The sequence below is a fragment of the Sebastes fasciatus genome, chromosome 8, assembly GCF_043250625.1.
Source record: "Sebastes fasciatus isolate fSebFas1 chromosome 8, fSebFas1.pri, whole genome shotgun sequence".
NCBI classification, from domain to species: domain Eukaryota; kingdom Metazoa; phylum Chordata; class Actinopteri; order Perciformes; family Sebastidae; genus Sebastes; species Sebastes fasciatus.
The window spans coordinates 10,561,297-10,574,165 of NC_133802.1; the positions used below are offsets into that span (position 1 = coordinate 10,561,297).

At 41.6% G+C, this 12,869-nt stretch overlaps 1 protein-coding gene and 1 long non-coding RNA gene across 4 annotated transcripts in view; one reads left to right on the forward strand and one right to left on the reverse strand.

Moving 5' to 3' along the window:
• syt6a (synaptotagmin VIa) overlaps window positions 1–12,869 on the reverse strand; it is a 76,021-nt gene that overhangs the window by 40,547 nt on the left and 22,605 nt on the right. The gene's annotated exons all lie outside the window — the stretch shown is intronic.
• Window positions 1–12,869, forward strand: part of LOC141772371 (uncharacterized) — a 73,811-nt gene that overhangs the window by 23,629 nt on the left and 37,313 nt on the right. For 2 of the 3 annotated variants that reach the window (XR_012594893.1, XR_012594895.1), the window contains exons 1-2: window positions 10,320–10,430; window positions 11,404–11,608. This is a non-coding gene — a long non-coding RNA (uncharacterized LOC141772371). Of the gene's footprint in view, window positions 1–10,319; window positions 10,431–11,403; window positions 11,609–12,869 lie in introns of those variants that run through there. The other variant, XR_012594894.1, reaches the window with a different exon arrangement.

Consider the following 12,869-nt stretch of genomic DNA (forward strand, 5'->3'; position numbering starts at 1 on the left):
CTTAACGCATTAATGCAATTTTTAGGTTGTAGCGGGCTCAGTTTTAAAGCTAGAGTGAAGATTAATACATGCAATGTATGCAATACATGGGTACCAACCATGTCATAGCTTGTTGCGAAGGAGGAATTAACGCTCCAAACTTGCATGGCCATTTCCAAAGGGGTCAATTGACCTTTGACCTCAAGATATGTGAATGAAAATGGGTTCTATGGGTACCCACGAGTCTCCCCTTTACAGACATGCCCACTTTATGATAATCATATGCAGTTTGGGGCAAGTCATAGTCAAGTCAGGACACTGACACACTGACAGCTGTTGTTGCCTGTTGGGCTTCGGTTTGCCATGTTATGATTTGAGCATATTTTTTATGCTAAAGGCAGTACCTGTGAGGGTTTCTGGACAATATTTGTCATTGTTTTGTGTTGTTAATTGATTTCCAATAATAAATATATACAAACATTTGCATAAAGCAGCATATTTGCCAACTCCCATGTTGACAAGAGTATTAAATACGTGACAAATCTCCCTTTAAGGTACATTTTGAACTGATAAAAAATGTGTCATTCATTTGCGTGATTAATCATGGACAATTATGCGATTAATCGCGATTAAATATTTTGATTGACAGCCCTAGTTTTTAGTTAGATGCTTGAACAAAAGGCCTGTGGTTAAAATAAGCTCAAGAGATTTTTAAGTTTTGTTCTACAACATGAAATACATCAATAGTTACCCCACTCGTGAATTCTGAAGCCATAATGTGTCTTAAAAAAGGCGGTTGCTAACAACTGGCCTCGTTGTGTATAATTGAGCTCATGCGACCGTGGTGTAGTTGGTTTATAGCCTAACGTTAGCTTTTTACTTCTGGCGATTGCATTCACGTTTCAAAAATCACAAGTGGTGTTAATTTGTGAAGATTATCTTGCTGAAAAAAACATGTAAGTATCATAAACGTGTGTTTGCCACAGAACTTGTTTTCTGCAATAATCCAAAACCCAAAATCCCATTGTCTTTTTGTCGAGGGAACCCAGGGCGATGCTAACTTCCTGGTTAGCCTACTAAGAGAGATTGTGAATTAAAGATTTGATAAAGGATTTATGAGCCACGGAGCTTAATTAATTGGGGTATTTTACCAAAATGGAATAGGATATCCGAACCCTACTTGCTAAACAGCCATTTGCATTTCAGTTTCAGCTATGCCCTGCAGAGCTTTTCCTCTCTCTAACAATCCAGAGATGCAACATTTGGCCACCTCATCAACAGGATTCTCCTCTCAGGTGCTCTATCAAACATTAGCATCCTGTGCTTCCTCTAAACAAGTGCAATCATTGTCAGCATAGCATATCCTCTTGTTTACAAGAGCAATATTGTTTCCTCTCATGCACGACCGGGCTATCGATCCAGGGCCACAGCGCTGTCAAAATTCAGCCCAATTTGATATTGTATTGCAAACAAATTGTGCCTGGAGGGGGCCGTCGGAGATCCCCAGCATTATCTCGACCCACCCTGCATCCGTGTATTCCCAGCTGTGTGCTTTATGGGTTTATCACACCGCTGTGCACTATTGTTCACACAGTAAGCTCCCGCACAGGGACGCTTTACAGTCCAGCCTCAGTGAGTGACATTTTAACAAGGAGTCGTAAAACATGTCACACGAGAGAGGGAAGAAGACAAATGCCAGAATCTCACTCACAAAGAAAAAGCAAAACGACCCCCCGCGGCTATCCTGATCACATACAATCATGTCAGTGCCACACTCACATGCATGCGTACTCGGTCACATGTGCTTTGTAACACATCCAGAGCAGAGCCACCACACACACACACACACACACACACACACACACACACACACACACACACACAGTATATACACAGATTGCCAGGAAGGGCCACCGGGGTCCAGTCATGGCAGGAGCCAGCAGAAAACTGATAAGGCTGGCTGGATTTGTTCAATCCAGCCTTCTCCCAGAGCTACTGCTGCTGCTGGAGGGGGAGGAAAAAAATACAACAGCACTGTAGGAACAGGTGGAGGGGAAGCAGGGGATCCTAGTCAACCGCAGAGATGAACATAAGCACCAACAGGATTAACTCCACATAACAGGTTGTACATTTTTTGTCGCGTACGTTTTCCCAACAATGATGAATTCAAGGCAGGAATCTTCGCTCATTAACACATCTGAAGCACTTTAAATCCTAAGTGACAACGTGGCACACGATGATCAGAATAACACAATTTCCTCGCACTACGGCTGACATGAGGCGCAGGGTGCCCTGCTGTATCTCTCCGCCTCTATTAGCCCCACGGCTCTGGCGCTTCATCAAAGTGTCATGATGCACGTTGATCAAACCCAGCGAGAGCAAGGAGAGGAAAAAAAAAAAAAAAAAAAAAGTGACAAGAATGTGCAAACAGAAGCAGACAGAGACACAAATAGAAAAACATGCACAAAGCAGTGACCTGACATAACATGTTGCAGCTGAGTAAGTCTTTTCACCTCTGTCATGCAAGGTGTAGTTTTGAACAGAAAGCATTCAATAATTGATTAAAAAAAAGCTGTGGAAAAGTCAAGTCAATATCTCGCCTATTTTCATCCGGCGGTATAATATGCAGAGGTGTGTAAGATAGAGGCGGAAAGTGCAGCTGCAGACATCCACTCTTATCAAATATTAAAACGGTGCTTCATAAATGATAGAGAGGAGTATGATACAGTCAAGAAGGCATGCCAAAAAAAAGAGTTTCAACCCAGCATGTATTATTCAAAAGTAAATATTAGTCAGAGGATTACCAGTTTAGAGGTTACAACAGTAGTAATCACTGATAAAAAAGCCACTGCTGCTCTGCATCTGAGAGGGAAGCACCGCGCGTCTCCTCACATCCCCCAACAAACTGACAACCTGCAACCTGCCTCCCAGCACCTCGGCACAGCAGGCGAATCAAGCCGAGGAAATCAATCGTCAAAAGCGAGCAAAGAAGGAAAAAAGACGCTCAAAGCATCAGATTTGAGCCACTGATTCAATCTGCTGTGACAGCCATGTACTCACCAGTGACAGTGGATCCCTCACTTTTCCTCTCTTGATCTCTCTCTCTCTCACTTCTCCCTCTCTCTTTTTTCCTCTCTGTGTCTCTTTTTTGTCTTCCTCCCCCCCTCTTGCTCTCTCTTCCCGATCCTCTCCCTCGCTTGCTCCTGAGCAGAATGAGCCTCCACTGCACTCAGGAACCCAGTTTCTATGGCATTGTGAGCAAGCAAGCAAGTCAGCAGGATACTGTAGTGCAAATGTCTAGGGGCAGATCCCTCACTCAGCCCAGTCAAACAAGCTCAATAGCTCCTCACTTCAATCTTGTTGTGCTAAAACAGCCGCAAGCCACTTGAACTTCTGTTGCAGGAAGAAGCATTGTTGAGACTGAATGGCAAAAAAGAGAAAACCCAGCAAGGAAATGTTTGTTTGTTTCCTAAAAAAAAACACACAGGCAATGCAGCAAAAGAAAGGAAACATGCATAAGTTTAGGAGCATGAATATACATGAGGGCGTCCTCATGAATATCAAAGCTTTTTCTTTGAATAGATGTCCAGATAACACATTCATGGAGTTGTTTTATTCCTACATAGAATGACATTAGGCAAATGCGTCACGCGGGATCAAAAGGGAGTCTTTTTTTTTTGATGAGCAACACATGCAAGCCTTTGCTTTGTTCTGTGTCAAGAGAGCTTGCGGTAAGCTGCTGTGATGAACACATGTACACACTGCTTCAAGAGGCATGCACCACTGATTTAATAAGCCTCAGTCTGCAGTCCTGATCGTGGTCATGCGACATATTGCAGCACAATCAGTACAATCTTCAACAGAGAGAGAGAGCGAGAGAGAGAGGGAGGGAGAGAAGGAAGGGGTGGGGGAAGAAAGTGCAACCCCCAAGTCTTCCCTCTATCTAGATTAGCATCAGTTCCTCAACAGGCTGTGGTCCGCAGAGGATGCCTCTCTCTGACCAGAGGCTCCGACTGCGGGAGCACCTTGAAATCAATTGGACGCGCAACACTGAAAAAATAGATAGAATTTAATTGCATTCGGAGCGCACTGCACACATGTAGGAAATGGTGCAGTTGGCAAGCGTTCAAAATTGAGATCCTAGAAAGCGTGTTCTGGATAACGTGAGCAGCGCAGATCTGTCAGCTGAGGGGGTTTCTTTTCTCAGTTACTGTAGCTAATGCATTATGTATGATCTCCAAACTATTCCTGCAGAAATGTTTTAAAACTGGATAGTGCAATATGTTCTCTTGTCCTCGATTCATATTTTATGGTGCAAGTAATCAGGATGAGGTTTCAAGACTTTTTTCCCAAAGAACGACAGCATCAGTCTTTTTCAGCAAGTGTACCAGAACAACGTAGGCTATGTATCATAGATCCTCCCACTGTACAAAAATGAAGCCAAAATATCCCACATAGCCTATGGGAGTGGCGAGATTTTGACGTTATTTGGAGCCAGAGTCTGCGCAGTAGTGATCGGGGGGCTGGAGCCACGGTATCGGCCGCAGCTTTCTAGCGTGAGCCACTGTTGGATTTATTATGTACAAAAGTGCTTACAATAACCTGACTGTTGGATTTGTTATGAATAGAGTGATTGTGAGGAAAGGGAGGAGGCAGGTGCTGTTCTTCTTTTGCAAGGTCAAAGAGAGGAAGGAGCCAGAAGGAGATAACAAAGAAGAAGACATGCAGCAGAAACATCACGTGCCATAAGCTCATGAATATTAATATTGTGTAAACCATGAATAGGCTGGATCAGGGATAGCTCGGGGTTCAGACTTCGCGAACTGACCCATGCACTGTATGTTGTCAGGGACACGTTGATTGGATCTAGATATCTGTAAACTCTTTTATTTTACTTATGCAACATTGATTGTTCGGAATAAATTGAATCATTATGCTTTAACTCATCTGTTTGGAAATTCTCTTTGTCACACAAGATTAACCAACACGTAACTGGGCCTTGACCTCTTGGAGGTAGAAGGCCAGTTCCTTCACCACCTAGCTGCTACGTTAGCACCACGGTAGCTGTTTGGCTAGAAAGACACAGCTACTAACCAGAGTATCTCTAGAACTGCATTTATGATCAAATTGACACATGTCTACAGACTCCTGACGGTTATGGAAAGTTAAAGTTACATCTCCTCTCTCGTACAATTCCTGAGCCTCCGGCTGTCAATCATGACGTCTCACCCCCCTTTTCATAGCATTAAATAACGAATTAAAACAAAACGTATCTTGAACTTGAACATTAGGGGTGTTGCGATTCTCCATATCCAAGGTTTCGATTTGATTTTCGATTTAAACATGCCATAGTTAGACTATGGAGTCTTGATTCGTAAAGATCAATAGATCAGTGGTTTTATGCCCTGACAACTGTCATTCTTTAAAAAGAGAGGCAGCTAGAGTTTCTCAGAGTTTACGAGGCACACCTGAATGCAACAAGTCCCTGTCAGCACCTACATGCCTTACACGAGCATAAACCCTGCTTTACCGTGCAAAGCGATGTAGAAACATAATCGATTTTAAGTGGAGATCACCAAATAGTTCGATGTGCGCTGTTTTCTTTGGTTGCTGCGGTCTCTAAATCTTCTGCAGCCTACAAACTGTAGTTTTTCTGTCAACAATGTGTTTGTTGTTTACATAACTCACAGGGACTTCAGGGAAGCAGGAGGCTTTTCAAGTTCTGTTGTTTCTCTGTCATCTCCGACTTCGTCAGTGGCCACGTTGTCTCAAAGTGCAGCTGCAGGCCACCGGTAAAATCTGCTGTGTTGTCTTTCAGGTGTTTTTCAGTTTTTTTTCCTTCGGACGCACGCAAATAGGTGGAGAGAAAATAAAAAAGTAGCCGATCCCGCTTTTGATTTCGATGGTCAAAATCGGAAGCTAATTTCGATCAATATCCGATTTAGACTTGAAATCATGACACCCCTGAACATACACAGCGTGATAAGTATTACCTTAAATGACAGAGACCATCTTTGGGAAAAATGTATTTGACGTGTACTTTGACTTTTTAGATTTGCCCATGTCCCATCCGCTGACATGGACCGGGCGGGGTTGTCATGTCGTCCATCTTTATATACGGTCTATGTTATGTATATATGACAAAGACCTCTAGCGGCCGTTATAAATATGATGTGAGGAAATGAGGAAGTCAGGTGACGTTGTTATAAAGCGACAAAGTAGACCTGCACGATCTGTAATGTGCGATAACATTGTTCAATATTGTGATGACGATATGACTCGCGATAAATAAACAAATATTGTTGTGCATACTAGCTATACATATATTTTATATATAACTAGGCTAAATGCTGTTTCTAGAGCAGCAACAGTAATGTTTACAACAGCAAAGTCACCATATGAACTCCTTAATATCTCACTGGAAACAATCTAACATGTTAATAAAATAAATCATATTCCTGACATGAAAAAATACTGAGTGAAGCTTATAAAAAATGAAGAACACAGACATCAGTCAGTATCAGTCCTTCCTCCTGTCCTCTGTCTTCCTGTCCTCTGTCCTCCTGTCGTCTGTCCTCCTCCCTCTGCTGATGTGAGCCACTACTGCAGATAACGTTATGGCTGGTAGAGGGAAGAGGGGCTGCTTTGTCTCAGCCAGCTGATCAGTTTACCAGTAAGATACATGACAAACTAACCTAAACAGTTAGACTACACAGTCTATTGCAAGCTTTTGTTTTGCTTGTGTAGCCGAGAGTTACGTTGCTCTTAAACTTTATGAAGATAATAAATGAATAACACTGAGGCTCCGTAGTCTGCACCTTTGTCAATAACAGCGTATCACCGCTTAACGCCTTCCGTTCCTCCTTTCATTGATTGAAACGTTGCTTTTCTACATGTTTAACGGTTTCATCATGTTTATCCTTGTTGAACACGTGTAATGATAACGGATCTTGGCTTTTCGCATGCAGAGTTTTATTGCACTCACTTACAGCAACAAGCGTAACGTTCGTAGTCGTCAACTCGACTTCACCTGATTCACTTCCTCGTCTCCAACGCGGCCTCTCTGATCAGCTGTTCGCAGACTTGTGTGGAGAGCTCCGACAGAGCAGCAGGGAGAGGATGCAGCTTTAGCCCCGCGGCCCGTTTAAAAACGGGTTTCATTAACCATCCCTAAATATAATGATTTTTCTTATTCATCGCGTTTCAGACAGCCTTTTACAATGTCTTCATTGCACATGCTCATATCGCAATGACGATGAAAATACGATTTCCACGAAGTCCACACAAGGAGGACGTCGAGGTGGATTGATGGGTCAACAACATATCTGTTCCCGTTTTCCAACAAAGTAGTAGTTTTAACCCAAACCGCAACGTTTCCCTAACCCCTCAACTAAGTACTTTTTTTCAATCCAAACCATGATCTTTCCCTAAACCAAACCAAGTCAATCTCAGCATTGTCTGATGGTCAAACGGATTAGTGGTTTTGAAGGGGGGCTGACAAATTGTGTCAGATCAGATCAGAAAATGCTTCAATTTATTTATAATTTGTGTAATTCGACGTACTTGTTGCAGGTTTCATGTTTCATTGTAGGTACATTTGCAGCGTTCACATGTTTATTTTTGATTCATGTTCTATGGAGTGAGTGAAAAACTGTGAAATAATAATAATTGGTGTCAGAGATCAACTCGGGGTAAAACTTGCATCAGTAAACTATTTTGTCTGTCTGAGTCTGACACTGGATCAGGTTTGGGATTTCATCAGCAACCGCTCCAACACGCTGCACATCCTGCTAAGAAGCTTAATGTGATTTTGACTTACAGCGCCGTCCTTTCATTTCTTTAACAATTAAAATCAAATCAAGCATGTGTACTGTACGCTGAACAACCCCCCCCCACCCCCACCCAAAAAATATTAATATCAAGGAAACAGATGCACCCATAATCCTGTAGTCGAATCACATCACTCCGTTTCCTGCGATGTAGCTGCTGCAAACAGCATACACAACAATATCCTTTAAACATTAACAATGCATGACAGATTGGGTTATAAGAAGCGAACAGCATGACAATCGGCTGACAGCCGCTGGACAGGCCCTCGATGGAGCATTGATGGGTGTAAGCGGAGGGATGGTGATGCCTCAGCTAAAGGTAGAGTGCTGATGAGAGTTAGCCAAACAAATGGCAGTATGTAGGCGAGCACAATACGTACGAACCGGGGGGAAAAAGAAAAAAAAACTGCTGTCCTAAACATGTTTTATCTTGTATTGAGGGATGTAAAGGATGAGGATGGTGTAATTAACAGTCAGCATTTTTTGACATCTCAGACATAAACAGCCTAATTTTGACTAAACGTGGACATTTTCACTGTGAGTTTGGAGCACAGTAATTAAAGGCCAAATTGAACTTCGGTAAGTCCAGTAGATACTCTCAAAACGTGCTTCACATTAGCACCTACTGTATCCTTGCAAATCACATTAATCTGACTAATTACAGCGAGATAATTAAAGGTCAACATTTTAATCTCAGACTTTTAAGTCATGGTTAATTGGTTTTCATGGCCGCTTTGAGAGAAGCTGGAAACCTGTATGTTTGCCTATTTCTCGATACAGAACAACATTAGCATTCATTTGGAGTTCATTTGGAGATGTTTCTGGCTAGCTGACAAATGTAAGTCCAATATTCACTCTCCTTTTTAGCTCTGTTTTCGGTCTTCACCAACTCCTGAGGGGGAAATATATCTGGCTCTTTAGCTGCTAAACGCACCATGACATGTGGAGCCACTCACGTACAGTGATTTTATCAGAGCTTTCTCACTGAAAACGGCTGCATACTGCCGTGACTCAGTAATGAGTCGGGTTTCTAGGTTGGCCAAAAGGTCCAAGTTTGGGTTGCCTCCCACCATTGTGAGTATACAGCATCTAACTGGTGGATATAACCGGTGGCATGACATGTCAGTATCAACATACGCCACCAAGCATTCCTCATTATTAATGCAAAGGACTACAGCAGGGTCAGCCCCAGCCAACTGCCAGAAATCGCCTACAGAAAACATGAGATGAGAGAAGGAGTAATGAGGGTCGTGACACAGCTCTGCGGCCTGAGGCAAAACACTCGAGAGCCCTGAAGCCATGTGGTCCCAGTCGTAGTGGGCCTGGGTCTTATATAGCTGCTACAGTCCTTGAATCGCTCTTGTTGTCATACCCCGCTACTACTTCTGCTATATAGTATATGCACCATTCTAGTGCAATAATTACATTTATTTTATTGCAATAATTACATTATTCTAGTGCAATAATTACATTATTCTAGTGCAATAATTACATTATTCTAGTGCAATAATTACATTATTCTAGTGCAATAATTACATTATTTTAGTGCAATAATAAAATGTATTTTAGTACAATAATTACATCTATTCTAGTGCAATAATTACATTTATTATAGTGCTATAATTACATTTATTCTACTGCAATAATTACATTTATTCTACCTCAATAATTACATTTATTCTACTGCAATAATTACATTTATTTTAGTGCAATAATTACCTGACTCTAATGCAATAATTACATTTATTCTAGTACAATTATTACATGACTAATACAATAATTACATTTATTCTAGTGCAATAATTACATTTACTCTAGTGCAATAATTACCTGACTAATACAATAATTACATTTATTCTAGGGCAATAATTACCTGACTCCAATGCAATAATAATTTTTTTTCTAGTGCAATAATTATATTGTATTTATTTATTTTACTTATTTCAGAAACTGTGTTGTTGGCTGTGGATGTTTGTTTGCTGAAGTTGTTTAGTTTTTGTGGTGTTTTTCCAGTCCTGTGTCTTTTAAAAGTTCAGTGTGTAACATCTGGCGGCATCTAGAGGCAAGGTTGCAACCTCTCAAGTGTGTGTGCCATGCCTGTAGGAGAACTACGGTGGCTGACGTGAAAACGCAAATTGCCCTATCTAGAGCCAGTTGTTGTAAGAGTAGCGTAGGTCATTTGGAGAATAGCAGTCAGTGTGTGAGATTTGCCGGCGGCAAATGTGTGTGATGGTATGAGTGAACAAGTGAGCTAGTGGAGCAGAATACAGAGTTAATTAGCTTTGAGAATATCAAGTGAATGTACAGTGCAAGTTGCAGTTTGTGCAGACATATATATATATATATATACACTATAGAAAACATACTTATTAATATATATATATTCAATTTTTTGCCAATAGATCCCCCGAAATGTTAGACACTATCACTTTTAATTGCTAATTAAAAGTTATATTCTGTAGAGTGACAATAAAGGCATTCTATTCTATTCTCTCTATTCTCCTCACATAATTGATTGCAGGATCGAGCTGCGGGCAGTGAATTGACCTCTTGGCTGACGATGATGATGATGTTGAAGATGGCATCAAGGGCTGTCTCAGGAGCAACTGAAGCACCACCGTAGTGAGCAGAAAAAATGTGTTCTTTGTCTAGGCTTGTTTTTGAGAGAAAAAGGTCACCATGGTTTCATTTTGCATGCTTGTTGCTACACAAGAGAGCACAGAGTGGTAAATAACTAACAGAAAGGTAAATTTGCTGAAAAACAGCAGCAACCACAAACATAATTGAAAGTCAGCCATGTGGTTTGCAAGCCTGAGGAAACTGGGCAATCAACGCAAAACTCTCAGATAAGAGATGTAAGCCAACGAAGGTGTGGGAGAGCACACAGTCGCCTAACTGAGGGGCATAAAGGAAAGTATGTTTCCCTTCAAACAACACCAGAACCAAAAAACGGAATTTACCTCTGGCTAGCTGGATAAAGGTATTCCTTCTGGAGCAGTGACCCAAGCATCTGTTGCTGACTAACATAAGTGGATTAAGACTGATTAGGGGGCACTCGGGTTAGATATGTACCCAAGGGGTCAAACAGAGAAATAGATAAAGACCTAAACACACCAAGCTGACATCAAAGAATTAGCGGTGATGGAGGCCGACTGTTGCGTCGCCTCACGTCGAGTTTGTCTTGGCCGACAAATTGCATTTGAACACACCACAAAGATTACAGCCGACTGATAGTAAGCACGTACGTTCTGCGCCTGCGTGAGAGGAAATAACTCTCCACACCAGGAGGTGGCGGTAGTCTGTATTTGTCATTCAAAAAGGGAAACAGGAAGACCGAGGACTGCGGATATACAAGCCGTTGTTATGATACGTACATGAAACAAAGCGACGTCTGCCGGACCATTTTCACACCACTCTCACTCACCACTTAGCTTCATTCCAGATGGCCATGTTGTTTTAATATTTGTTTATGGGAATGATCAGATGAGATGAAGAGGAAAAATGAGGGGAGCCTTCTGTGTTGTTCCTCTTGACTTTACTCGTTTGCTTGCTTTCCTCACTTCCGTTTCTTTTCTCGTGCACTGATTCGTTTAAGCTGAACAGCCAATCAGAGTGATTTCCCCCAACGACGAGCTCTGCAGCCGATTCAACACGCTGAATCGGCTGAGAAGCCTCCGACATGGGCAGATTAGAGCAGACGGCGCGGGACACACCGAAAAAACTAAGCTGACAGACGCTCACCTTGATGTGTCAGAGCCTTAAGAGTCTTGAATGGAGCCTGGAGAAAACATTTTGCTTAGGTAAGTACATTTACTCAAGTGCTGTACTTAAGTACAGTTTTGAGGTACTTGTACTTTACTTACTGACTAGTTTTTCCATTTTCTGAAGAGGTCAAAACTCCAGCAACACTTGCAGACCCTGATGAAGGTCACAAGCCAAAACGCGCTTCTTTATACTACTTATACTAAAAGTGTTGTCAGAGTTTTGACCTCTTCCGACTTTTCCCTTCTCCGTGCACCTTGGAAGTAGGGTAAGTTGTTCCAGAAACCCCTACTCTGCTTCTACTTTATCTCCATTTTCTAAAATATTGTACTTTTTACTCCACTACGTTTATCTGACAGCTGTAGCTACTGGTTACTCTACAGATTAGGATTTTACATAGAAAACAAAAGATAGGTTTATAAAATACAATACATTGTTAAATATTAAACCATTGGTTGTTTTTCAGCTTGTGACATCTCATAAAAATCAGTGTATAGTAGGAGTCCTTTGACAGATGTCTGAGTTGTTAGCAGTTCCACTAAAGAGACCTTTCTCCTCTAAATGTCTGAGATGGTCTCATTTAGAAAACTGCTCCAGGCCAAAAAATAAAATATCCAGAAATTTGCAAAAAAAAACAACAACAAAGATTAGAGACAAGTCCAAAATATGAATACAGATTTGTATAAAATAACTTTTTCCCCCCTCTCACATTAATCATCTCTCAAGTCACGACCTCTCAAATGTATCTTGTGACCCTTTGGGAACCACTGGGCTAAACTACCTAACGGTATATAAAGTAGTTAAAACTGGCTCCACCTCGGTCAGCTACAACAGCAGAATGCAGCGTACATACTGATGCATCTGTGTTAACAACTTGTTCTTTCACTTGTGATACTTACTCACTTAAAGGGCCAGTGTGTAGCATTTCAGGGGATCTATTAGCAGAAATAGAATACAATATTCATTAACTATGTTTTCATTAGTGTATAATCACTTGAAACTAAGAATCGTTTTGTTTTTCATTACTTTAGAATGAGCCGTTTATATCTACCTAGGGAGCAGGCCCTCTTTACGGAGTCAGCCAGGTTGCACCTCCGTGTTTCTACAGTAGCCCAGAATGGACAAACCAAACACTGGCTCTAGAGAGAGCCTTACCTGAAGGCTATAGTTCTCTGACATGTTTGGAAAGGGAGGAGTGAGCGGTGGGGTATTCAGTTGGTTGCGATTTGCAACCACACCACCATATGCCACTAAATCCTACATACTGCTCCTTTAAGTGGGCTGTTGAATGCAGGACTT